Source organism: Equus caballus, chromosome 17, assembly GCF_041296265.1.
Source record: "Equus caballus isolate H_3958 breed thoroughbred chromosome 17, TB-T2T, whole genome shotgun sequence".
Classification (NCBI taxonomy): Eukaryota; Metazoa; Chordata; class Mammalia; order Perissodactyla; family Equidae; genus Equus; species Equus caballus.
In genome coordinates, this window is record NC_091700.1 from 100,968,290 (window position 1) to 100,995,452 (window position 27,163).

A 27,163-nucleotide genomic window follows, 5' to 3' on the forward strand; every position below is an offset into this window, starting at 1 on the left:
TTCAGAGCTTGGGACGTGCGTGATTTGTATGCCACATGGAAATGGATCTACTTTTACTGGCTTTTCCTTGCAAGAGGCAGGGGGAAACAACCATTAGCTATGGTCCCTCGGAGCTGCCAGATCCTCTGTGGTCGTGGAGGAGAGAGCCAAGCACGGGGAGCACGCTTCCTCGGCCCCCGGCCACGGGGGTGGGCGCGATGACTCGTGGAAGCTGTGCCCGCTCTGTGTGGGACTTGCCAGACGCAGGGCATGGCCCTGGGGGGAGGCTGCGGCATTTGCTGGAGGATGCAGGGGCCAGAGCCAGGGAGACAGAAGTGCCTGCTGCCTCCTTCTCAGGCCATGGTGCAGCCCCACTTCCCACCCCACAGCGTGGAAGGTCCACTCGGGGGCCGACACCCCAATTCCCTGCACAGGGTCCAGGACGGTGGAGACGCAGACGATGCGCAGGTAACTTCAGTTCACCCACAGACGGGCTCCGGACACTGTGTGTGGATCAAGTCGTTTCTGACATGCAGGAGCCGAGCTTTCCTGCCACCCCCCTGGCGTGTCCCTGTGGAAAGCAGGACGCCCAGCTGCAGCGGACTGTTTTAATTTCTGTGAAACTCAGGTTGAAGACGTCATCTGCTGTGTTGCTGTTGGTTATGTCCATGTAAGAGCCCAGTCGATGCTTTTCTGTGTGTAGATTCAGGACAAAATGCTCTTTCACAGAGAAAATTGGGGGGCTTGTCAGGCACCGAGTGTCGTCCCAGGTGCTGGAAGCACAAGGTCCGGGCATCCTGGAACCACGGCTGTCATCATGGGAGGCAGAGCACGTGGCTACCTCTGGGGGGTCTCTGTGTTGTTGCACTTAATTACAGTATTTTACTTCCTTTCCCATTTCACAGATGAGCAGCCTGGGCTCAGAAAGGGTAAGTGTCTTGACCAGTGTCTGAGGCAGAAGTGGCTGGATCGGTTTGAGTCTGGTTCTGTGGGGCTCGACATCCCCACAGTCCTTGTGCTGTGGTTCCAGGCTCTCCTGCGATCCATGGGGGGCACCCTCTACGTGAAAAGGAATCTCCATGTCGCTGCTGAGAGCCACGTCCCGTCTCTGACCAGCCCACAGCGCCATCGGGGCCTAGAATTCGGTCAATATTAACTCGATTCGTTCTTCTTGTGTGCGTGACGTCTTAAAAAAAATAATTTATTGAGGTGAAATTCACATAAAATTAACTGTTTCAATGTGAACAACTCAGTGGCATTTAGTGAGTTCACAGTGTGTGTAGTCATCGCCTCTGTCTAGTTCCAGAACATTCCATCGCTTCAGTGAAACCCCACCCCCGTCAGCACTCACCTCCATCCCCCTCCCCCGGCCCCAGCACCCGCCGGTCCATGTCCGTCTGTGTCTGACAGAATCGTACAACACACGTCTTCTGTGGTGGCTTCTTACTCCCAGCGCGGTGTTTCCACGGCCAGTCCACGTGGTAGCGTGTCAGAGCTGCGTTCCTTTTTATGGCCAAATAACATTCCATTGTGTGGTGGGCCACGTTCTGTCTGTTCAGTTGATGGGCATTTGGGTTGTTTCCGCTTTTTGGCTGAATCCCGCTGCTCTGAACATCGCTGTGTGGTTCACCGTGTTTTCTTGTGTTTCTGTGTGTGTGCCCATACACGTGTTTCCTGTCTTTTCAATCAATGGTTAATTTTTTTCCAGAAGTGCATTTTGAAAATATTATTGATGCCTTTATTTCCATTCCACTAAATCCAATAAAGTTAAATTACAATAAATTTTATTTTTGGTATAAATACAGCATTTTGACTTAAATTAACGTTGTGAGTTTAATATGCCTACTTTTCAATTTTTCAGTGTCTTTCTCCAGTACTTTAATGTCCCAGAAAGACTGTTTACAGCACGTATGAAGCGTGTATGTAGGGCGCATGTTTTCCATTCTGTCCCAGGCCGCGGCATAACTTGGCCAGCACAGGTCGCTGCCGGTCCTGGGGGTGCCGGGTGAGGGCTTGTGGGAGCTTCAGCTGCGCCCCCAACCCCTGCAGTAAAAAGTCATAATAATAATAGTGTCTGCTGAGGATGACGGAGTTCTGTGTCCTTCATAGAGAATCTATGGAAGAGCCTTTGGAAAGCTTTGCTCCTTGTCTTTATCTGTAACATAAGATCTAAGTGAATGCAGCGCCCGCTGGTCCCTGTGGCTTCATGCTGACAGGGTGCGTCTTCCCCATCCTGTCTCCCCACACCCCTCTGTTGCAGAGGCTCAGCCAGGACCGGCTTCCCACCACGCCACTAAGTTCTCAGCAAGACGGCCGGGTTTGGGTGCCCCTGCACGTCTCGTCCGTCCTCGGAGGGCCCGTCGTCCACCACACAGACAGAACCAGCACCAGGCTCAGGAACGGGCCAGCCAGCAGGAGGGGAGGTGCCGGTCCCTGAACCTCCTGGGGCTGTTCCCCACAGCCTGGGCCTGCCGCTCGGAGCAGACGGGCCTACCATTCCTTAAGTGTCCTGTGAACTCGGGCTTCTGCTGCGCAGCATGGCCCTGACCCCGGCCACACGGTGGCGGGTGTGTGTGTGTGACATCAAGACACTGTAGGGACGTCTGCAGCAAGGCTGGGCCTGGGGACCACCGAGCAGCCCCAGGCCTCTCGCACAGGGACGTGGCCTCCCTCCGCATTGACAGCCCTGGTCCACGTGTGGCCACGTCTGTGGCAATCTCGGCCCCTTCGTGGGGCTCTCTGCCCCCTGTGGCCTGGGCTGCCACCACCCTCAACCCTCACTGACGTCGCAGTTCGGAGGCTCAGTCTGAGGCTGCATTGGAGTATATCTGTGGTCAGGCCTGTCCGTGGGGCTGCAGAAGTCAGGGTCACCTCCCGACTCGCGGCTCCAATTCTGAGAGATGACTGAACCGCAGGAACGAGAGTGGATAGAGGCACGTCCGACCTTTGCCGGGACCTCGGGCCGGGGGAGCATGGCTGCGGCGGTGCTGGAAGGAGGAAAACACTCTGGAGGTTTCACAGCCCGTGTGACGCTGTGGGCTCAGCTCCACCCCTGGGCTTGGCTGCTCTGCTCCTGATGGCAACTGTGGAGACCGCAGCCCACCGAGAGCCACAGAGCACCGTCCCACCCGGCAGTGCCCTGGACACCACGGGGAGGCCGCCCTCGGCTCCCTCAGCCTTTCCAAGCGAGACTGGGCCGGCGAGAACGCGGAGTCCGGAAGGAAGCCCTTTTGTCCAGCCCCGTTTATCTAACTGCAGCAGCCGCGGCCGTCCTCTCGCAACAGGCCGTTTCCTTGTGGAACAAGGCGGAGTGTCCATAGTCCGCGGTGGCTTCCCCTCGGGGTCGGCGGACCGTGACCTTCTCTGTCGTCGGGGGTTGGGGTTTGAATTGTGACGATGCCAACGGGAGTGACGCCGTGAGCCGGGCGGGCTCCAAGCTCTTCACCACCACTGAGAACTGGAAGGCGCTGCAGCCTCCGTTTCCCGGCAGAAGACAGTGCAGGCAAAGGTCACGCAGGCAGAAGCAGAGACCGTCCTTGGAAGGTGCGAGTCCCGCTAAGGCCTAAGCTTTAGATAGCGGCAAATTGTCGCCAGCAAAGCGCCTCATCAGTTTCCTCCTCCTCCTTCACGAGGAAGGCTGTGCCTCCCGATGGAGGAGCTGAGGTCGGGCATGGCTGCCCTCCTGGCTCAGGCAGTGTCGCTGGGGAAAATCAGTTCCCAAAGCAACTTGGTGTCCACACGCGTGAAATGCTCATTGAGGGAACTTCCAAACACACACACGGAGGCCAGCCTAAGGTCGCAGGGTGATCCATTACCCGTGGCCATGATGCCAGCACAAGGCTGGCCTTGTTTTGTCTACACCCCACCCACTTCCCCACTGGGTTATTTTAAGCCAGTCCCAGATGTCATATTATTTTATCCATAAACATTTCAGAAAGTATTTCTAAAAGATGAGAACTAAAAAAACCACACACAACCACAATGCCATATTCACATCTAAAATAATTGGCAAGGATTCCTCAAAATCACCAGCTATCAGTGTTCAGGTTTCCTGGTTGTGTCAACATGTCTTTAGGTCGCTGTTTTTCCCAGTTAGCATCTCATAAGTCATTTTTCATCTTCTCGTCTCCCCCGACCCTTTTCTCTGTGGTTTATTTGTCGTGTCCTGTGGTCCCTGCCGTCTGGGTTTTTCTGGCTGCAGCTGCGGCGGCGTCAGTGCGCCCGTCTTTGCTGGACGCTGTCAGGATCCCACCCCGACACACATGTTTCAGGTTCCGTGTTGGCAAGAACACGCGATGGGGGCGGTTCTGCACGTCTGTGAGAGGACCCATGTCTGCTGGCCCCCCATGGTGTCGTGGCGTTTGGTGTCATCCTAGGTCCTTTCTTGCACTGCATGGGGAAGGCGTTCTAGCTGTATTCGTCCTCTTTCTTCTCTTAGTCGTAAATCTTCTCTGACAAGAGATTCTCCCTCACCAGCCATTTGACCGCCCTGAGGTCTGTCCAGGACAGGCAGAGTAGACGCTCTGCTTTTCCCACTGTTCTCCGGGTTTCAGAAAAACAAGTTGGTTTTTGGCCTCTGCAAAGGTGACTTATGTCATTGTTATTTTTGGTGTGGTTACAAACTCCTGGGTTTTAGCATCTTTGGCATGTTTCGGCCCATTGCAGAGGTGGACTTGCCTGACCCCGGGCCAGCGGCCCTGTCCTCTTGCAAGTGCCCACCTTGTTTCATTGCTCGTTTCCTCAACGTCTCCCCACCTGTGCATCATGTGGTGCTGCTCTGATGGGCAGTTGGTGACGTGTACTAGTTTTTCCTGGTCAGGATTTTTTGGGAGAAAAGGAAGGAGTGGGGTTGGCAAAGGAACAGGATCCCTCTTTCTGCCTTAATAACATTTCTGAAACTTGTCACCCCAGGAGTGGAACAGAGAACCTGTGAGGGCTGTTTTCTCTCTCCTCCTCCTTACGGTTTCTCCTCACACAGAGGTGTCCCTTTGTAAGTCAGCACTCAGAGAGGGCAGGCCCTGGTGGCCTACTGGTTGAGTTCGGCACCCTCTGCTTCAGCAGCCTGGGTGCAGACATATACTGCTGGTCAGTGGCCATGCTGCGGCAGGCATCCCACATACAAAATAGAAGATTGGCACAGATGTTAGCTCAGGGCGAAGCTTCCTCAGCAAAAAAACGAAATATAAAAAAGCTCCAACACTCAGAGGAACAGAGGACAGCCTAGGGCAGCTGTGCCATGAGCCCTCCTCCCTGCAGAGTGGCCCTGTCACCACTGGGCTGCCCCTCACGTGCGCAGGGACGAAGGTGCAGAGGGAGCCCTCTGGGCTAGGAGTTGCTCTTCTCGTGCCCTCCTGGCTAGGACTGCACCCTGAGGGGCTCGTGTGCTTGTGTGGATGCCCCAGCCCCAAGATCAAACACCATCTACCCCCATAAACAGGCTCGGGGTACAGGGACTAGCAGGAGGCCTGCCTGTGAGCGCTGGACCCAGGAGAGAACAGGCAGGAGTCCTGGGGGCAGGAGTGGGGCTGTGGGCAGGGAGCCCAGGTCCTGGGGTCAGGGTCTTGGGGTCGGTCCTGAGGTCAAGGTCCTGGGGTCAGGTCCCGGGGTCAGGTCCTGGGGTCAGGAGAGCTCTCTGGAGGATGGAGGTAGAGCTGCTCCCTGCTGGAGGTCTGGCCACACATGGCTGCAGCACAAGATCCCACAAGACCCTATCCAAGAGGCTGAAGCCATAGAGACTGGACCGGACTCTTCCTCAGCCCCCTGTCCTGCGGGCCTCCTCCTCCACCACCACAGACCTTTGCCCTTCGACTTCTTAGGGCAGCTCCCACAGGAGAGGAAGGCCTGGGGAAAGCTCTGATTGGACAATTGCTGAAGGTGATGTGGAGGGTCCTGATTCCCTGTTCCCGTGGCCGAGGTGGTGGAGGGTCCTGATTGGCCGCAGCCGCGTGGACTGAGCCTCCCCGGGCGGATCGGCTGCTGTTGGGTGGCGGCGGCTGCTGCAATCCTTTGACGTTATAGGGAGAAAGGCCTGGGAGGAGTGGCCGTTCGCTCACGTTGTTTTGGGTCCCACAGATGAACTTCTGTCCTACCTATCGGGCTCTCCTACAGCCAGTGATTATCAATAATACTGACAACATTATCCTTATTTTTGAGTGGATAGTAATTCCCGTGGTTCGGAAACCAAGACAGCGTAAAAGCGTGCAGCAAACTTACTCTGCTCTGCCCCTCCTTCCCGCCTCCTTCGTTAGTGTCGGGACCCTTCCGGATTCTCTCAGCAAACATATGAGAGCATCCATTAGTTTCCACCCTCTTACACAGTAACTCCCCGCGCGCATCGTTGAGTCTAGCGGCTTCCATGACAGTGCTAAAGAGCCTCTGAACTTAAAAAAAAATTGGTAGACTTTGCTTTTTGGGGCCGTGGCAGGTTTAACAAAAAGCTGGGCAGATTATACAGAGAGGTCCCGTCCGCCCCTCCCCTCCCAGTTTCCCTGTTATTAACATCTTGCATTAGTGTGGTGCATTTATTACAGTTTATGAAACAATGTTAATACTTGATTATTAACTGAATCTATAGTTTATATTAGGGTTTCCTCTTGGTGTTGTACACGCTATGGGTTTTGAAAACCGCTTAATGACATATATCCTCCATCACGGTACCATGACAGAATAGTTTCACTGCTCTAAAAATCCCCTGTGCTCCACCTACTCCTCCAGCTGTGCATCCACCCTAAAGCCTACAACCACTGCTTCCTCACCGTCTCCAGAGTTTGCCTTTTCCACAGTGGCGTAGAGTTGGAATCACACAGTGTGTATCCTTTTCAGACTGGCTTCTTCCACTTAGTAACGTGCATTTAAGGTTCCTCCAGGTGTTTTCATGGTTTGCTAGTTCACTTATTTTATCGTTGAATGATATCCCACTGTCTGGATGGACGACAGTTTATTTATCCATTCATCTACTGAAGGACGTCTTGGTTGCTTCCAAGTTTTGGCAATTATGAATAAAGGTGCTATAAACATTTGTGTGGACATTTTTGTGTGGACTTAAGTTTTCAGCTGATCTGGGTAAATGCCAAAGAGTTCGAATGCTGAATTGTATGGTGACAGTATGTTTGGCTTATTAAGAAACCACCAAACTGTCTTCCAAAGTGGCTGCACTGTTTTGCGTTCCCACCAACAAGTGGTCCTGTTCTTCCACGTCTCACCAGCGTTTAGTGGTGTCAGTGTTCCAATTTTGATCATTCTCATAGGTATGTAGTGGTGTCTCATTGTTATAATTTGCAATCCCCTAATGACATATGATGTTGAGCATCTTATCATGTGTTTATTTGCAATCTGTATATCTTCCCTGGTGAGGTATCTATTCATATCTTTTCTGCACTTTTTCGTTGGGTTGTATGTTTTCTGATTGTTGTGTTGAGTTCTTTGTACGTTTTGAGTACCAGTCCTTTAAGAGATAGTACTTTGCAAATATTTTCTCCCAGAGTGGGACTTGTCTTTTCATTCTCTTAGCAATGTCTTTTGCAGAGCAAAAGTTTTTAATCTCCTATGTTTACGTCAGTGTCTAATTTTTTTTTCATGTGAATGTCCAGTTGTTCCAGCACCATTTGTTGAAAAGACCATCCTTTCTCCTTTGTCAAGAATCAGTTGACTGTATTCGTGTGGGTCTCTTTCTGGGCTCTCTGTTCTCTTCCATTGATCTATGTGTCTGTTCCTTCACCAGTGCTATCTGGATTAATGTAGGTTTAGGGCAACCTTGAGGTCAGGTAGTATCTGTTCTCTTTGTTCCTCTTCAATATTTGTGTTGACTATTCTGGGATTTTTGCCTTTCCATACCAACTTTAGAATCTGTTCATTGATAACTGCAAATAACTTGCTGGGATTTTGATCAGGATTGAGCTGAATTTACAGATCAAGTTGGGAGAACTGACATCTTAACAATATTGAGTTTTCCTGTCCATGACCATGGAATATCTCTCTATTTACTTGGATCTATTTCAATTTCTTTCATCAGAGCTTCATAGTTTTCCTCATACAGGTGTTATACATCTATATATTTTGGTAGATTGTACCTAAGTATGTCTCTTTCCTGGTGCTAACGTAAATGGTGTTTCAGTTGTTCATTGCTGGTATATAGGAAAGCAATGGACATTTTGATAACATACCTTGTACCCTGCAACCTTGTTACAGTCACTTAGTTCCAGGACTTTTTGTTATTGTTGATTCTTTGGGATTTCCTACATAGACAATCATGCCATCTGTAAGCAAAGATAATTTTATTTCTTCTTTCCCAATTTGTGTGTATTTTTATTTACTTTTCTTGTCCTTCGATACTAACTAGGACTTCCACAATGATTGACTGGGAGTGGTGAAAGAGAACATCCTTGTCTTGCTCCTGACCTTAGGAGGAAAGCTTCCAGTTTCTTACCATGAAGTATGATGTTTGCCGAAGTATTTTTGTAGATGCTCTTTATCAAGTTGAAGAAGTTCCCTTCTATTGCTAATTTGCTGAGACTTTTTATCATGAATGGGTGTTGGATTTTTATCAAATACTTTTCTGCATCTACTTTTCCTCTTTATTGCCGGGAGCCATGTTACCGACGCCTATGCAGCCATCTGACAGGGTCCAGGCTGAGAAGGGCCGAGGGGCGCAGGGACGCCCCTTGGTGAAGAATGGCCGGCCGACACCCCTGATATTTTCTGAATTATATGCATGCTTTCTATCAAGGTTATGACTATACTTGTTTCTGCTTTTTATTCTTGAAGATATATAGTTTAGCTTAGCTTTTCAGCTCTTTACCTTACTAACAAAATGATATTTTCTCTGGGCAGTGTGCTCAAGGGACTGTTAGCCCTGCCTCCTAAAAGACAAAGGAATGCTTTCACCCCCTAAGGGGTGCGGGAATGTAAAGATGTTTAACTGCCCGCTGAGAACGCAAATAGCCCTGGGGATAAGATACCCTGGAGTTGCCTTTTTTTCCCATTAACCATCTACACTAATGGCATAAATGATTGAGGGAGGCAGGGGTGGCTCCCCCAGGATGTAAACAGACGGAATGCTGTCCTGTCCGGAGGCCTGGACCTTCTCTCTTTGATTTAACTTTACCATGAATTACAACAGATGTCAAGGTACCTATCTCTTTTAGCTTAGAGACAACAAACAATAGTTAATTGCGGAGAAGACGATCATTAACCTTATGCTCTATAGAATAGACTGCTAATAAATATTCTTGTGCTCGTTTTTTACTTCCTTATCTCTCTGAAAATATTTGTAGAGCTATTTCTGTACTAATCCTGAAAAATATAAAAACGACACTTGTGCACAGTAAAGTTGGACTTGATAACACCAACCCAAATCTCACGTCTCCTCCTTTCACTTCGCCGACTCCGTCCATCCCTCAGGAACCTGGACTCAGCCGGAGCGGGACTCCGGCACTTTATGATCTTATGATTTTTCCTGTTTAGCTTGTTGATGTGATGGATTACATTAATTGATGTTTGAATGTTGAAAGCCTTGCACACCTGGGATAGACCCCACTTGGCGATGGTGTGTAATTCTTTTTTATACATTGTTGGATTCAGTTTGTTAATATTTTTGTTGAGGATTTTTGCATCTCCATTCATGAAAGATAGTGGTCTATAGTTTTTCCTTTCTTGTAATGTCTTTGTCTGTTTTTTAAATTAAGGTAATGTAGGCCTGATAGAATTAGTTAGAGAGTATTTCCTCTCCTTATGTTTTCTGTAATAGATTGTAGAGAATTGGTATAATTTCTTCCTTAAATGTCTGGTAGAATTCACCAGTGAACCCATCTGAGTCTGGTGCTCTCTGTTTTGGAAGATTGTTAATTATTGATTCCGTTTCTTTAATAGATACAAGCCTGTTCAGATTATCTATTTCTCTTATGTGTGTTTTGGTGGACTATGTCTTTCAAGAAATTGGTCCGTTTCATTTAGGTTATCATATGTGTGGGATCTGTACTGATGGCCCCCTCTTTCATTTCTGATGTAGTAATTTGTGTCTTTTCTCCTTTTTCTTGGTTAGTCTGGTTAGAGGTTTATCAATTTTATTAATCTTTTTAAAGAACTAGCTTTTGGTATTGTTGATTTTCTCTATTGTTTTCCTGTTTGAAATTCCATTGATTTATTATTTCTTTTTTCTTCTTACTTTGGATTTAATTTGCTCATCTTTTTTAGTTTTCTAAGGTGGAAGTTTAGATTATCGACTTTAGATCTGCCTTCTTTTCTAATATATGCATTCGGTGCTATAAATTCCTCTATAAAATCCTCTAAGCACTGCTCCCACTGCATCCCACAAATTTTGATACATTGTATTTTCATTTAGTTCAAAATACTTTTTAATTTCTCTGGAGACTTCTTCTTTGACCCATATGTTATTTAAAAGTGTATTGTTTAATCTCCAAATATTTGGGGACATATCTTCAGACTCATTGATTCTTTCCTCATCAGTCTACTAAGGAACTCATCAAAATATTCTTTATTTCTGTTACAGTGGTTTTTTTTCTTGCATTTCCTTTTTGTTCTTTCTCAGAGTTTCCCATCTCTCTGTGTACATTACCCGCCCATTGTTGCATATCACCCATTTTTCCCATTAGAGCCCTTAGCTTTTTAATCATGGTGGTTTTAATTCCTGATCTGACAATCCCCAAATCTCTGCCATATCTGAGTTGGTTCTGATGTGTGTTTATCTGCTCAGTGCTTTTTCTTTAGCTTGCCTTGTGACGCTTGTCCAGAGCCTGCCATGCTGCGTCAGTGACAGGAGGTGAGCTACAGGGACCCTTAGCATTTTTGTGGGTTCTGTTTATGTGGCGTCCTTTCTCCTCACGTTGCTCTGGCTGCTGCCTCCAGTGCGTGTCGGAAGGAAATGGTGGGAGCAATCATTCTTACCTTGTTTCTTACCTTAAAAGGAAACTGTGTGATGTTTGACTATTATGCATTAAATTAACTGTAAATTTTTTTGAATGCCCTTTATCAGATTGAGGTAATTTCCCTCCGTTTAGCTGTGTTCTTCCAGTTTGGGTTCTTCTAGTTTGCTGGGGGATTTTGGGGTTTGTTTTTAAAGATCATGAATGTTTGTTGAATGTTGTCAAAGCTTTCTATACCTCTGTTGAGATGATCGTATGAATTAATCTTTTGTTCTGTAATCCTGTAAATTACAAAAATTGATTTTTAAAATTAAGTCCTTTTATTTTGGATTAATTGAGGACACACTCAGTTGTAAACCGTAATGCAGAGAGATCACGTTCACCCTTTTCCTAGCTTCCCTCCAATGGCAACAATGCGGAAAACCGTGGACCACGTCACAGCCGGAACCCTGACACCAGTACAACCAAGTACAAAGCATCACCCTCACCGGGTGCCCACTCCCAGCCACGCTCCGGGCCCTCGAGCAGCAGTTTTAACGTCTTGTCCAGCGTTTATGGTTGTGACCTTCGGGAGGACCGGCTCCGGGGAGGGGCTGCTCTGCACAAGCGGAACCTGCTCCTCTCTGTGGGTGTGTTACGGAAGTTTCCACATTTCTTCACGTGTGGAAAACTTCCCCCCAGTTTTTCCTTTATTTATCATGTTTATTCCCACGAAGAGTTTAAAAAGTGTGACACAGTTAATTTTATCCGCCCTTCTCTCAGTGCCTCTGAATTTTGTATCCAGAGGTGTCCAGGTCTGCTCAGAGCAGTCTTCTTCATCCCAAGATCATAAAAATGGGCACCTCTGTTCTCCCCATGACCTCTCTTTCCTTCTTCTTTCACATTTAAGTCCTTGATCCATCTGAAATGTATTTAATACATGGAATGAAGAGTAAAGATTGGAGTTTGTTTTACCAAATGGATAATTGTTTATGCTAATATCACTTACTAAATAATTTATCATTTAAATATTTTATTGTGGGTCCTTAATGTTAACTCTTAAACGTCAGTACTGCTGTTGCTGTTTCACAGATGAGGTATCTGAGATCAAGATGAATAAGTTATTCAAGGTCACACAGCTAAAAACTTGAAAAGCTGGAATCAGGTCAGGTTTGCAGGCTCCATGCTCCACCCCCTCCGCTTCGCAACTGTAAACCACCTCATCTAATGTCAGAGCTCCAGGGGCCCGGGAGCTGCATCTCCGGGAGATGGCGATTTGGGGAAGCCACCAACAGCACGAGAGTCTGCGGGCTTAGAGTCCAGAGCTGCCAGATGGGAGACATTGTGTCCTTGTGGCACGGAGACAGCTATCCTAAGCATCTCAGCCCACACCAAGTTTGGCTTCACGTTGCACTAGCAAGATTCTGTTGTCAATTTCAAAGTCGTGTATTGCTATCTGAGATGCACTGATTAGATTCAAATGGGAAGACTTGGAAGAAATAGGAAGATTTCTGCTTAAGAGAGAGGAGAGAGGGAGTTGGCTGGTGGCTGGTACATTCCTTCCCGTTATCCCACACTTTTGTGGTGGGAAAAAGCTTGCGTTGCTGCGAGGTGAGATGGAGGAAAAGCAGTTGGTTTGGCAGACAGACCATGAGGGATTCTCCACAACGGGGCCCAGTGGGAAAGGCCTGTTCCTCTCATTACCCGTCACATTCCACAGGGAAATCAGCTGGAAAACGTGACATCATGTCCAGTCTCTGAGTCCTGAATGAGTCTGTGGTTCCTGACCCAGGAGAAGAGCATGTGCTGTTAAATAGCAAAGTGCGGGTGTCATAATGCAGGGCTCTGGGACATCCAGGGCCCTCTTCACACCGCTTCTCCTCGGAGCCCCTGGGAGCAAGTGACAAGTGTGTATGCGAAAACATGCCAGAGTCTCCAGTGGACCCTGGACCTCAGGAGTCTGCAATATGGGATTCACGGTGGAGCACGATCTGTGATAGTGGTGGAGACTGAGCACAGGGAGGGTGCACTGGAACGTTCCCTGGAGGTTAGGGGTGTGTTCAGCCTTAGACGTCAGCATCTGGCCCACGCTCATTCCCAGGAGCAGAGGGAGCCGTGGAAGGTCTGGAGCTATGGAGTGAAGGATGCGGCTGTGCAGCCGGGTGCAGAGGGAGCCGTGGAAGGTCTGGAGCTATGGAGTGAAGGATGCGGCTGTGCAGCCGGGTGCAGATGGAGCCGTGGAAGGTCTGGAGCTGTGGAGTGAAGGATGCAGCTGTGCAGCCGGGTGCAGATGGAGCCGTGGAAGGTCTGGAGCTGTGGAGTGAAGGATGCGGCTGTGCAGCCGGGTGCAGATGGGGCCATGGAAGGTCTGGAGCTGTGGAGTGAAGGATGCGGCTGTGCAGCCGGGTGCAGAGGGAGCCGTGGAAGGTCTGGAGCTGTGGAGTGAAGGATGCGGCTGTGCAGCCGGGTGCAGATGGAGCCGTGGAAGGTCTGGAGCTGTGGAGTGAAGGATGCGGCTGTGCAGCCGGGTGCAGATGGAGCCGTGGAAGGTCTGGAGCTGTGGAGTGAAGGATGCGGCTGTGCAGCCGGGTGCAGATGGGGCCATGGAAGGTCTGGAGCTGTGGAGTGAAGGATGCGGCTGTGCAGCCGGGTGCAGAGGGAGCCATGGAAGGTCTGGAGCTATGGAGTGAAGGATGCGGCTGTGCAGCCGGGTGCAGATGGAGCCGTGGAAGGTCTGGAGCTGTGGAGTGAAGGATGTGGCTGTGCAGCCGGGTGCAGATGGGGCCATGGAAGGTCTGGAGCTGTGGAATGAAGGATGCGGCTGTGCAGCCGGGTGCAGATGGGTTTGGGCTGGTGGGAGTGGAGGCTCATTCGAGCTGAGAGGACATTGAAAGAGGCTATGGCCAAACTGCCCATCCTCCATTCGGTGATGGAGACGTGGACTGTGTAATGGGGACTGAGGGAAGGGCAGAAGCAGGTGCGCTGACACAGAAGTGACAACCCTGCAGGGCCCTCAACGCTCCCCATTGCCTTCAGTGACCAGGCTCGAGCTCCGCCCTGCTGCACGTCTGCTCCCTGCCTCTCCCTCCAGCCTCACCTCTTTCCACCTCCACCCATCTGTGTGCCTGACGCTGAGCGTCTTGACGACTTGCCTTCTCTGATGCACCTCACACTCTGTGGACTGAGGTCCTCCACACATAAGGCAGCCTTGGCCTGAACTCTCCCCTATGCCCCTGACGCCCCCGTCCCATCCTCCCACCCTCAGCTTAGGGCCCCATCTCCCGTGGGCCTTTCCTGAACCTCCACCCATGACCGACGAGGGTGTCCCTTCCACGCGCTCGGCCCGTGGGCTGGGATTACGTTTGCGCGTCGGCTTCGTCAGGCCGCACACTCCTGAAGGCGAGTCCCTCGTGTTGGCAGGAGCTCAGCAGAGGAGTCTGAATGTCTGGAGGGACAGATTGGATGTGGAGAAGAAGGACAGGGGTTAACGCAGATCAACGTTTAGGTCTGCTGACCGGGAGAAGTCGTCCAGATCATCAGTGTCAAAACTTCCGCTCTGCAAGGGCCCCATGAAGAGGATGAAATGACAAGCCACAGACTGAGGGAAAACATCTGAAAATCACCTTCCTAACAAAGGACTTGTATCCAAAACATAAAGAATGCTCTACATTCAACTGCAAGAAAACAAGCAACCCAATCAGAAAATGAGCAGAAGATTGGAACAGACACTTCACCAACATCATTAGCCATGAGGGAAATGCAGGTTAAAAACACAGTGAGATATCACTTCACAACTATCAGAATGGCTAAAACGAAAAATAGCAGCAACACCACATGCTGGTGAGGATGTGGAGAGACTGGAACTCTCATTGGCTACGGGTGGGAGTGGGAGATGGCACGGCCAACATGGAGAATAACTGGGCAGTTTCTTATAAAGTTGGACGTATGCTTAGCCATGAAACTCAGCACCATGCTCCTTGGGATTTACTCTAGAAAAAGGAAAACTTATGTTCATACAAAAGTTCATAGCAGCCTTATTTGTAATAGCCACAACCTGGAAACAACCTAGATATCCTCCAACCCCCAAATGGACAAGCACACTGTGGCCTACCCTGTCACAGTGGATCTATCAATAGAGGTGGATGCTCACAGCAATAAAATGAGGGGAACCATCAACAACACCCTTGGCAAATCTTAAGAGCGCTGGGATGAGGGAGAAAGCCAACCTCAAAATGCACAAACCCAAGATCCCACTTGTATAACATTCCTGAAGTGACAAAATTGGAGGATAGAACTGGCCAGTGGTGGCCAGGGATTAGAGTGGGGGGTGACCATTCAGGGGTGGCATAAGAGAGTGAACTGAAGTTAATTCTTTGTGACTTTACCAGAGGCAGATACAGAAAACCCAAGCCCAGGTGGCTTACGGGAGAAATGATTTGATCTGTTGGCTTGTGGAACTCGGAGCCCAGGGAAAGAGCTGGCCAAAGCATGGACCTTGGCCCCTCCACCTTCCTGTGGGCCCTCAGCATCTGCTCTGCTCTCAGATGGGCCCCACTGTGCAGCCAATGGGAGCTCCAAGGCCTGGGAGGGACAACCTCAGTCCCGGAGGCTTCCTGATGCCTGGGGGCCCCTGGGACCCTGTTCAGACCACTCATACCAGATGAGCCTGCAAAAGAAAACCAAGGTAGTTTCTGGAAAGAGGGACAATTGACAGAGATGGACAAAGAGCAAGTATCAGCCACTCATGTCACACCCATTGACTGCCAGCATGGGGAGCAGATATTCAGTGTTTAGAATAATGCCCCAGACTAGGTAAATTCAGGAACAGCAGGGTTGTTATGCAAAATCAATCGCTATCCATTTAGTAAAGAACCCACAAAGATAACCCTAGTGGACTTTGGGATGTTTTGGAAAGTGAGCATCTTGTTCAATGGCCTTGAGTAGTTCTGAAGCTGAAGGGGTCTGAAGCTACAGCCTCAGTACCCAAGACCACCCACACATATTAGGACAGCAACAGCTGCTGGCAAATCACAGCACAACACAAAAGCTGAACTCTAACTCATCCAACACTCCTGTCTCCTGAGCAAACCCTCCTCTCTGACTCACCCAACCCTCCTCTAACTCAACAAACCCTGCTCTAACTCAACAAACCCTCCTCTCTAACTCAACAAACCCTCCTCTAACTCACCAAACCCTCCTCTAACTCACCAAACCCTCCTCTAACTCACCAAACCCTCCTCTAACTCAACAAACCCTCCTCTCTAACTCAACAAACCCTCCTCTCTAACTCAACAAACCCTCCTCTAACTCAACAAACCCTCCTCTAACTCAACAAACCCTCCTCTAACTCAACAAACCCTCCTCTAACTCAACAAACCCTCCTCTCTAACTCAACAAACCCTCCTCTAACTCAACAAACCTTCCTCTAACTCAACAAACCCTCCTGTAACTCAACAAACCCTCCTGTAACTCAACAAACCCTCCTCTCTAACTCAACAAACCCTCCTCTAACTCAACAAACCCTGCTCTCTAACTCAACACTACTACTGAGTCCTGGCCATTGAGAGATTTTCTCAGAGAAACATTCAAACAGAAGTGATGGAGGTTTGTAGATTTACTTGCCTGGAGAAGTTATATTCCAGTTGCCACATATTTCAGTTACTAGAAGCTGGGCTAAGTCAGCAGAGAAGCCAAGGAAGGAAGCCACAGAGAAAGGAATCTCCCCAGAGTAATTCCCCAGACAATTTAGAGCTTTCAGTGGAATTGGATTTTGGATGACAGCAGCCAGCTAAGAGGAAAGAATTCTTGAGATTCTTAGCAGGGTCTGAGTCTGGGTATTTTGTTGAAGCCCAGTCATGATTCCCACTCCTGGACTATCTGTCCTGAAGGATGTGGGGGTTTTGAAGGTAGAATTTACGTCTAATGAATTGTACAATTTTGGTAAATCGACAGTCCTCTGTAGCCCTCACCCGATAACATGTAAGATGTCTCCACCCAGCCAGAATTTCATGTCACTCCCTTCTCTGCTGACTTCCCCATGCCACCACAGGCAGCGTGTGTTCTGAGGGGTCCGTCAGATGAGTTTGGCCTGGTTTTGAGTCCCTTGGAGATGGATGCGTGCAATCCGCTCTCTTGGTGTCCAGCCTCTTCCCCTCAGTGGACCGTCTGTGAGATTCACCCAGTCGTCTGCTGGATATTTTAGTCCTCAGGAGGAGTAGGGCCCCATCAGGACCCTTTTCCTCCTGCAGCTGCTTCGCCAAGTGAGGAGGGGGCTCGAGTCAGGGGTGAGGGGCCCGATTCCCTGACCACTGTCTAGACAGAGACTGTCCTCTCCTTGCCGCCAGCGACAGTGTCTGCAGCCCGGGCAGTGCTGCACCAAAGGCCCCACCGGCCGTTTAGAGTCAATGACAGGATGAGCTGGAGGGGAACGAATGAAACGCAGACCCTGAGGTTTGAAGCTCCTCCAGGGCGCATTTGCGAGGTCCACCACAGCTGGGGTGACCAGGCGATCAGACTTGGTGAGATTCACCCTAAGAGGAAGGCTGGCCCCTCCAGTGGAGGCCGGTAGGTGGAATTAAACAGCAGAATGCTCAGAATTCTCTTGAGCAGTGAGAACTAGCTTCTTGTTGCTGGTGCTTCTCTTTCCTTCCAGCAAAGCTGAGTTTAGATCCTCTGAACCATCAACAAACCAAAGCTTTTAGCTCATGGGGGGTCTGGGGTTCTCATTTCAAGCTTGAAAGGACCTGGAATAAGAATACGTCATCCTTAATTGGACCTCAGGCTCCAACAAGGCAAAAACAAGCTTTATCACAACCACCCACAGGCTGGAGGAGGATGAAAGCCGCCCCTCTAAGATCGGGCCGCAGGCAGAGCCACACCGCGCTTCCGACCGGCTGGCTCCCACCATCTGGCAGCTGGCCCTGCAGGTCACAGGACCTCAGACTTGATGGGAGCGGAAAGGTCACGTCATGCAGCTCAGCGTGCAAGGTCCCCTGTGCCCCCTTGCCCCTGCCTCCCTCGTCTGCAGCCCAACAGCTCCCCCCATCTTCTCCAACCCTGTAGAACCTGTGTGGCCACTCAGAAAACAAAATGCATTAAGCTGTCCAACCTGGAAGCAACGAATAACTGAAATTAGAGCTGAGCTTCCAGGAAAAAGATGTGGAATGTTGTCAAGCCTCTGCCAGTTCCGTTTCCTGTTCAGCCTGAGACCCGGCTGAGCGTGAAGCCAGCAGTGTTGGGGTTTTCTCTCTTGGTCCGTTGCAACCAGTAAACACGCTTTGAGTTTTCCTGCATCGGGACTCTCAGTTTCCCTGGCCTCCCACGTCCCCCCACACCAAGGACGTCTGACCGGGCAGGGCCTCGGGATGTCCGAGGCCTCTGTGGAACGGATGCTGGCCTCACCCTCAGTCGTGGGGCCAGAACTTCTGCCACGGGACCTTACACTCACCAGGATTCAGATCCCTTCTTTTTGTCTTTTCCAGCACCCAGTACTTTCGGTACAAACAGTAGGTGCCCCATAAATACGGGAAAAAACCATAACCTTCATGGTAGACTCTCCTTAAACAAGCTGTGCACTATTTACCATTCTTTGCACAGCTCTTCAAAGTAGAAGAACAAATTCCTTCTTAAAACTCGCCCACAAAACACAAATGTTTCAGTATTTGAGTCTATCTTATTTAACTAAAAGCACTGTCTTGGTGTAAGGTCAGCCAGGTAATATATGTCAAGAGTCTTAGAGGCATTCGTATCCTTATTCCAATATTCTACATCTAGGAGTTTATCCAAAGGAACGAATTCAAAACATGGAAAAAACCTTTATGCCCCAAAATGTTCATTATAGGATAGCATTATTTGTAATCATGAAAAATACAAACCACCCAGATGTCCAAGAGGGAGATTCTTAGGTGGACTGTGGCAAATTCTGTTAATGATAATGATGGTAAAGCAATAAAAATCGATGCTCATCAAGAGTTAATGACATTCGTTCATACATGTGTGAGTCATGGTGAAGTGTTCTGTGCAATGATTCTGTTGCAAAGGAAATAAGATTAGATACACGGCATATGAGAACGACCTTTTTTTTTCTTGAACTACAACGTGAAAGTTCTCAAGAACATATGGTAAAGCCACAGTTTTCTCTGGTGATGGGACCTGAAGTGGTGTCTTCTTTTTTTCTTTCCCAAATTTCCATAATGAGCATTTTATGATGGGAACTCCCACAGAGCCTGGCTCCGCTTTGCTGTAGCTTCCGCTCACGTGTGCTGCTGCTGCTACTGTGCTGCGCCGTTTCCCCTGCGTCCTCTTTGCCGCTGCACTGGGAGTTCCTTGAGCAGGCGGATGCCACCCTGGAGACATGGGCCATGCCTGTCGTCAGAGCAGGACGAAGGGTTCACCTGCGTGCTTCCCCCTCTGTGCTGACCGGGAAGCAGACGGACGAGGCTCTCAACCCGCCAAAGTACACAGCGCTGGCAGAGCCTGTGGCCACCACATCCCACTGATAAACTCCGGTGGGAGAATTAATATTTTTGGTCTATTAATGCCATTCCTGGAAATGACATGACTCATTTCCAAACACCTCCATTGTTCCAGCACATACTTTCCTTATAAGGCTGCCCTTGGTGGCCGAGGAATTTGCTGCTGAAGGAAAGTCCTCGTAAATCCCCAGACAATGGCCCCTCATTGTCTGCCTCTCTGGCAGGAGGACAGACCTCGTGGCTTTGGACTCACTTTCTTCCAAATGTGCACACCGTCAAGGACAGAGGACCTGTCTGTGACGTCAATAATCAGGGCACTTTTGGAGCGTGCCTCTTTTCTAGCATTTAAGGAAGAAATCAACTTCCAGGAAGATGGCCAAAGGGATAGCTTTCCTTGGGGGAAATACTCAGACAAAGCGAGAGTAATACCCAAATAAAGGACAACTAGCAAAGTCCAGCAAGGAACCCCCCAAAGATAAAGGGGAAATTTGGAGAAAAGACCAGCCCCAGTCTGGTTACCGCTAACTGCCCCCGGGTGGGAAGAATAGTGGGAGGGAGCCAAAGAGGAGCCTGCGTGCTGGGGCTGAAGCAGCAGGCAAAAGCCATCACTCCAGCACATCTGGATTTCCACCACCTATTTTAAAGAGAGAGAGAGAGTGCCTGTAAAGGCGAGACAGGTTAGTGGATTCCGATACTAAGCTTGTAATTGTGATAGATACTTCACAGCATCAAGCATGAAGATGACATTGCAGAAACCATGAGCCTGGAAGAACAACCACAAAGGTTCACTTGCAGGTGCCGGGGATAACGTGGTGGCCGTGGTGACAACGCAAATGATCGTGATGGTAATCACCCCGGCTGCTGGCCGCAGGATGCACTCACTGTCTTGTGTAATCTTACCGCAACCCAGGGCAGGGTTCTTGTACCAAGTCCACAAATAAGAGAACTGAGGCCTGCAGAGATCACATGTCTGACCCAAGATCACGTAATTAGGAATCGAGCAGGGCCACGTTGCAACGCAGGTGTAACTTTCAAGCCCTTACCAGCAATGCAGCCATGAATAATTCAAAAGATGATTCCAGAAACTTTCCCGACCCAGAGTGAACCTGGCATCAATGTTACAGGCAGACAGCCCTGCCCCAAAGCAATTTTAAAGAGAGGCTCCTCCCCCATCTCCAACCTCAGACACCTGCTTGTCCAGTTTTTAGATTAAAAAAAGAGAACAGATCATATAAGCACCTATGAAGAAATGAGGGGTGATACCTGAATAGTTTGGATTCATCCCTTAGACTTTTGGAATGAGGGTACCTCGGGGGAAACGTTCAGTAAAGTGTTCCAGTGCATCTCGTCTCTGCTACATAGCCCGTGGGCGCTTCAGATGGAGCACGTCTAACACATGGCTCTCGATTGTCCCCTGGACACCCATGTGGGCCCCTGACCTTCCCCTCCTGGGAAACAGAACCCCAGCATCCAGGCTTCTCCCACAGCCTCTCCAGTCCTCCTGGAAGGGAGGACATGCGCCCTCCAGTCTCTCTGAATCAGGCGATGAATTGGGCTCCAGCTCACCGGAATTTCTGCATTCCTGATGGACATCCTGTAAGTCCCAGTCAACCACAAGAGTCATCCCCTTCGATATGAAGCCAGAGTGAAAATCGCCAGCAGGTGGCATCAAACTGCAGGGGCTCTGGTGAGAGGTGGTCTGCAGACTGCGCTGGCCCCAGTCTCGACATGGCAGTAACGTCCTCTCATGATCCACCCACCTGGATGTTTGAACCCACTTGTGTTGCTGAGGTGGGATTTTATTCTATTGCAAAATTGTAGTAATTAGAAGAAGGTGATTATAATTGAATCTAGGAAGTAAAGATGCATTTAATAAATTCTACAAAACTTCAGTCTATCATATTGCAATAATATTAAAACCAACTAAGAAAAAGAAGGATGAAAAGCTACCCAAACAGCGAAATTAAGATTATCTTCTTAAATAAACCAGAAATGGTGCCTATGTAGAAGGCACTGTGAAAAGGTAATTAAAAGCAATGAAACACAGATACAACACACTATGGTTTATAACATGAAGCTCAAGCATTATTTCATATGGCAATGTTTCCCAAATTTCAGTCTTCTGCATGCTAACTTCAAAGTTTTGCCATATCCCTATCTTGTGAATTATTCTCATTTATCTAATGCATCTTTGGTAGACTCGGTTTTTAAATTGAAATACATTTAGCAGCACCAGAAACAGTATCTTTAAAATTGCAGATTTGTTGTCCTGGCTGTGCTTTTTCTACAGTATGCTGAAATAAATTAGCAACTTTTAAAATAAAAAGGATCCATCCATGGACCACAGGAAACCTTTTGGGTAACCCCCTCCCCCAACACACACACTTTGGGACTTAAGGAAATGCATAGTAATCTACATCTTCCCCATGAAAACACAGGTGGCACAATGGATAGCGCATGTGAACAGGTGGATGAAGGCACTCAAAACAGAAAATGGAGCAGCTTTCGCCCCCTCAAAGGGCACTTGACTTGCATACAAAACATCCTGAAACATCGCCTGTGGGCACACGATGCGCCTCATTTTACTAAGGAGTCCTCCAACACAGGCAGGCAACCCCACCTGAAATCTCAGGCAATTTGCTGCCCCAGGTAAATTCTCTCTCTAGTCGGACTCCTCCTGATGGAGCAGATCTAACATGTCTATGGAAAGTTATCACCATAATTTGTGTTAACCCTGAGAAATAGAAGAATAGTATAAATATCTGAATAGTTACCAAGATGACGCTCTAAAATTCAAACTATTTTTTTACACTTAATTACTTCCTAATTTTAAAAATAATCATGTGTATTGCAGAGCACTTGAAAAATACAAGAAAACACCACTAAGGAAACGCAATTCATCCAGAGTTAACCACTGTTAAGATTTTCACACATTCTTGATATCTTAATACCTACGTAAATGCATAAATATGTCATATCAATGTAGATACATATTTTCACAAAAATGCATTCTTGCTGTGTATATGGCTCTGTAACATGCTTTTTCTACTTAGCAATATTATTAGAACTTTTCAAGTTTACTAAAACCTCGTCTGAAATACCATTTTAAAGGCTCCGTGGAATTTCATAACTGGAAATTACGGTAATTTGTCTGGCTGGTAGCACTGGAGACTTTCGGAACTGCTTGCACTTCTTCACCTCGACAACAACCGGGCCAGACGCCCAGCCCACGAGCTCAGGGGACACGCAGCTAAAACAAAGCATTTGAGGTGCATTGTCACTGTTTCGTTCCCTGCTTTAACCAAATTTTTCACTTATCTGACCAAATATTTCAACAAACAAAACGGCTCCTGAGAGTCCAATGTGTTTCTCCACTTAGGCCCTTTTTGGGCCCCTTAGTGGAGGGTATGTTTTCACCTGCTTTGTAAGGGTGCATGGTGCAGTTTCGTATTTTTATACATCTTATACTTTTCCTGCACTCAGATCTACCAGGCCTCCCGGCTCTGGTTTCTGCTTTTCATATTATGCTTACATCTCTCAACTTACTCAGGTTTCTCTTACAGTCCCTTTCAAAATTTATTATTTCTTCAATATAAGTTTTGTACACATTTCTTGACCTAACTGATCCTAGGATTTAACAAATTGCGTTGCTATTTTGAACGGGTCCTCCATCCTCACCATGGTTTGCTAAGTGGTTATTGCTGGCAGCTGGAAACGCTATTGGTTTTGTATATTAATTTTATTATCCATCATTGTAATTTCCTCTCTTAGTTTTACTAATTTTGAGTCTATTCTTTGGGGTGTTTGAGGAAGTTTTGTGGCTCAAAGCTCTGATTCTGGAATCAACCAGACCTGTGTTTGCATTCCAGATATCCATTTGCTAGATCGAGGTTTTGGGCAAGTCATTATATTCTCTCTTTTTTTTCCAGCTTTATTGAGATACAACTGACAACTAACATTGTACAAGTTTAAGGTGCACAACCTAAAGATTTGATATATGTATATATCGTGAAATGATATATACGTATCATTAAGGTTAGTTAACACATCCATCACCTCACATTGTTACCATATTTTTGTGTGTGGTGAGAACGTTTAAGATCTACTCTCTTAACAAATTTCAAGTATTCAATACAGTATTGCTAAACCTAATCACCATGCTGTACTTCAGATCCCAGAACTTATTCATCTTATAGCTGGAAGTTTGTGCCCTTTGACCAACACCTCCCCATCTCCCCCTCCCCAACCACCAATCAACTGGAAACCCCCAATAGACTCTCTGTTTCTATCAGTTGGACTTCTTTAGGTTCCACATATAAGTGAGAGCATATGGTGTTTGTCTTTCTCTGACTGACATTTCACTCAGCACAATCTCCTCCAGGTTCACCCATGTTGTCGCAAATGGCAGGACTTTCTTCTTTCTCATCGCTGAATAATATTCCATTGTGTGTGTGTATATATATGTATACCACATCTTCTTTGTCCATTCATCCACTGATGGACACTTAGCTTGTTTCCATGTCTCGGCTGTTGTGAATAATGCTGCGGGAACATGGAGGTGCAATGTCTCTTTCAGATAGCGATTTCATTTCCACTGGATATGTTCCCGGGGGGGGGATTGCTGGATCATATGGCAGTTCTATTTTTAATTTTTGGAGGAACCTCCATACTGTTTCCCATAGTGGCTGCACCAATGTACATTCCCGCCCACGGTGCAGAGAGTTCCCTTCTCTCCACATTCTCATCGACACTTGTTATTTGTTGTCTTTTCGATAACAGCCACCTAAGAGGTGTGAGGTGATATCTCCTTGTGGTTTTGATTTGTATTTCCCTGATGATTAGTGATGTTGAACATCTTCTCATGTACCTATTGGCCATTTGTATGTTTTCTTTGGAAAAATGTCTATTCAGGTCCTTTGCCCATTGTTTAATTGGATTATTTGTTTTGCTATTGAGTTGTATGAGTTCCATATGTATTTTGGGTATTAACCCCTTTTCAGATAGATGGTTTGAAAATATTTTCTCCCATTCCATAGATTGCCTTTGCATTCTACGAACTGTTTCTTTGCTGTGCAGAAGCTTTTTAGTTTGATGTAGGCCCACTGGTCTACTTTTGCTTTTGTTGCCTGTGCATTTGGTGTCATATTCAAGAAATCATGGCCAAGGCCAACGTTGAGGAACTTTCCCTGTGTTCTCTTCTAGGGGTTCTATGGTTTCAGGTCTTACGTTCAAGTCTTTAGTCCATTTCAAGCTAATTTTTGTGAGTGGTGTAGGATAGAGGTCTAGTTTAATTCTGTTGCATGTGGATGCCCAATTTTCCCAACACCAGTCATTATTTTCTGAAGGCCTCGGGTCCGTCATCTGTAAAATGTGTGTGGTAAGACCCACAACACAGGATGGAGTGACAGCGAAGTGAGATAACGTGTTTAAAAGAAGGTACGATAGGTGTGCTTAGACAACCATGGCCTAGACAGGCCACGTGCCAATGGTGAGTCTCTTTTCTCTTCTCTTTCCTTTTCCTGTCTTCTCTTTCTCTTTCTTTTTCCCTCCCCCTTTTCTCTCTCTCTCTCTCCCTCTCTCTCTCTCTCTCTCGCTCTCACTCGTTCCCTCTCTTCTTTTTGATGTTGTGTCTCTTCTTTCTTTTTTGGTCTTGCTGCGTTGGGTAGAACATCTGGAAGGCCGAGTAACAGTGGAGACAGTCTGCTCCCCACGGCCCGGAAGACGCTGAGGAAGGTCACCGTTTCACCCCCCAGGGTGCTGTTGCCTGCCTCTGTTTCATGCTTCTTGTCGGGGGTTCCTCCAAGCACACACTTCTCAGCCACCTCCTCTCCCGGATTTGGGGAGCCTGGCCCCGTCCATGACCGACAAAGTCAAGGAGCAGCACTAGGAGGAAGTCAGGGAGCCTTTCAATGTTGCTTGGATCAGATGTGCATTTGTAAACATCCAGTGCCCTTGCTTGACAGAAGTCCAGGGTGGTCTTGAGGACGAGCTGGGCTCCAGGTCAGGGACTGCTGTTGGGCTCCATGCTGATGCCCACTGCCTGTGGGTCCCCCCCCGACCCGCCCCACCTCTCCCAGCAGGAGGATTTACTCTGGAGGGTGCCTTGTAATGCAGTGAGAGTTACCTCCTCCTCCACCACCTTTTCTTGCTTGCTTATCTCTAAGTCCAAAGAGATGTTGAAACACGTCGGGCAAGAACATCTGGGCAGCTTCCCGGTAGAGGCAGGCTTGTCTCACGGAGAGGATTTATGACTTCAGATGCACAGCCAGGAGAGGCGGTAAAAGCTAGCACATAGAACATACTTGAGAGCTTCCCACCAACTTAAAAAAGCAAAAACATGTTGAGGATGTTTCCTTTTATTTCCAGTTATCAATAATTTTTATCAGATAAGGTTACTAATTTTTATCGATGCCTTTTCGGCACAGGTGAAAAAACCAAAGATCTTTCCTCTTTTGGTCTACTTCCTTTTTGTTTCCTTAATGGTGTCTTTCCAAAAGCAAAAGTTTTAAATTTTTATCAAGTCCAATTTATCAAGTTTTTCTTTTATGGCTCATGCCTTTTGTGTCCTAAGAAATCTTTGCCTACTCCCAGGTTGCAAAGATTTTTCTTCTAAAAGTACTATAGTTTTTATTTTACATTTACGGCTATGACCCATTTTGAAGTTAATTTTTGTGTGTACTGTGGGGCAAGGGTCAATGCTGTTTTTTTTCTGCATATGAACATCGAGTTGTCTTAGCACTATTTGATGAAAAGACGTTCCTTTCTTCGATAAGTTGAAATGAATTGACCATATATGTGCAGATGTGTTTTTGCCGATGTGTAAAGATACGGTTGATCTTGTTCCATTACGCTTGAATCCTGCAACACGGCCAAATTCACATCCTACTTCTGGTAGTTGTCTTATCATGCACGAATGGGTGTTCACTTTTGTCAAACGTTTTTTCTGCTCAGTTGGCATGATTGTGTGATTTTTCTTCTTTTGTCCACTAATATGGTGGATTACACCGAATGATCTCCAAATATTGAGCCACCTTGCATCCCTGGAATAAGCACCACTTGTTCATGATATATCATTCTTTTTATATATTGCTGAACTCTATGTACTAATGTTTGTTTTTGTTTTGTTTTGTTTCTAAGGAAGATTAGCCCTGAGCTAACTACTGCCGATCCTCCTCTTTTTGCTGAGGAAGACTGGCCCTTAGCTAACATCCGTGCCCATCTTCCTCTACTTTATATGTGGGACACCTGCCACGGCCTGACAAGCGGTGCCATGTCCACACCCGGGATCCAAACCGGCTTCTATGTGCATGAGAAATATTGGTCTGGAGTTTTCTTTCTTGTACTGTCTTTGTCTGGTCTTGGTCTAAGGTTAACATGAGCTTCATAAACAAGTGGGAGCGTGTTGCCTCCTCCTGTTTTCCAGGAGAGACTGTGTAGGATTGGGTTAATAAGTCTTTAAACATTTGGCAGAATTCTCTAGCAAAACCACCTGTGTCTGGAGATTTCTTTTTTGGCAGTTTTAAAATTATAAATTCAATTTCTTTGATGGTTACAAAGCTATTCAAATTACCTCTTTCATATTGGGTGAGTTGTGGTGGTTCGTGTGTTTTGACAAATCGGGCCGTTTCATCTGAGTGGTCGTATTTACGTAGAGCTGTTTGCACTCTCTCTCACTCCTTTGAGGTCTGCTCGGTCTGTGATGACGCCCTGCTCATTTCTGGTGGTGCTGATTCGCGTCTTCTTTTTTTGTCAGTCTTGCTGGAGGTTTGTCTATTTTATTGATATTTTCAAAGAACTAGTTCTTTGCTTCATTGCTTTTCTCTTGTCTTTCTCTGTTCAGTTTCATTGATT

At 47.6% G+C, this 27,163-nt stretch overlaps 1 long non-coding RNA gene across 1 annotated transcript; it reads left to right on the forward strand.

Moving 5' to 3' along the window:
• The first annotated feature begins 554 nt into the window (after nt 1–554).
• On the forward strand, nt 555–9,326 carry LOC138918582 (uncharacterized). The gene is made up of 2 exons (XR_011428115.1): nt 555–3,522; nt 8,318–9,326. It is a non-coding gene; the product is annotated as an uncharacterized lncRNA (long non-coding RNA).
• The last annotated feature ends 17,837 nt before the right edge of the window (nt 9,327–27,163 follow it).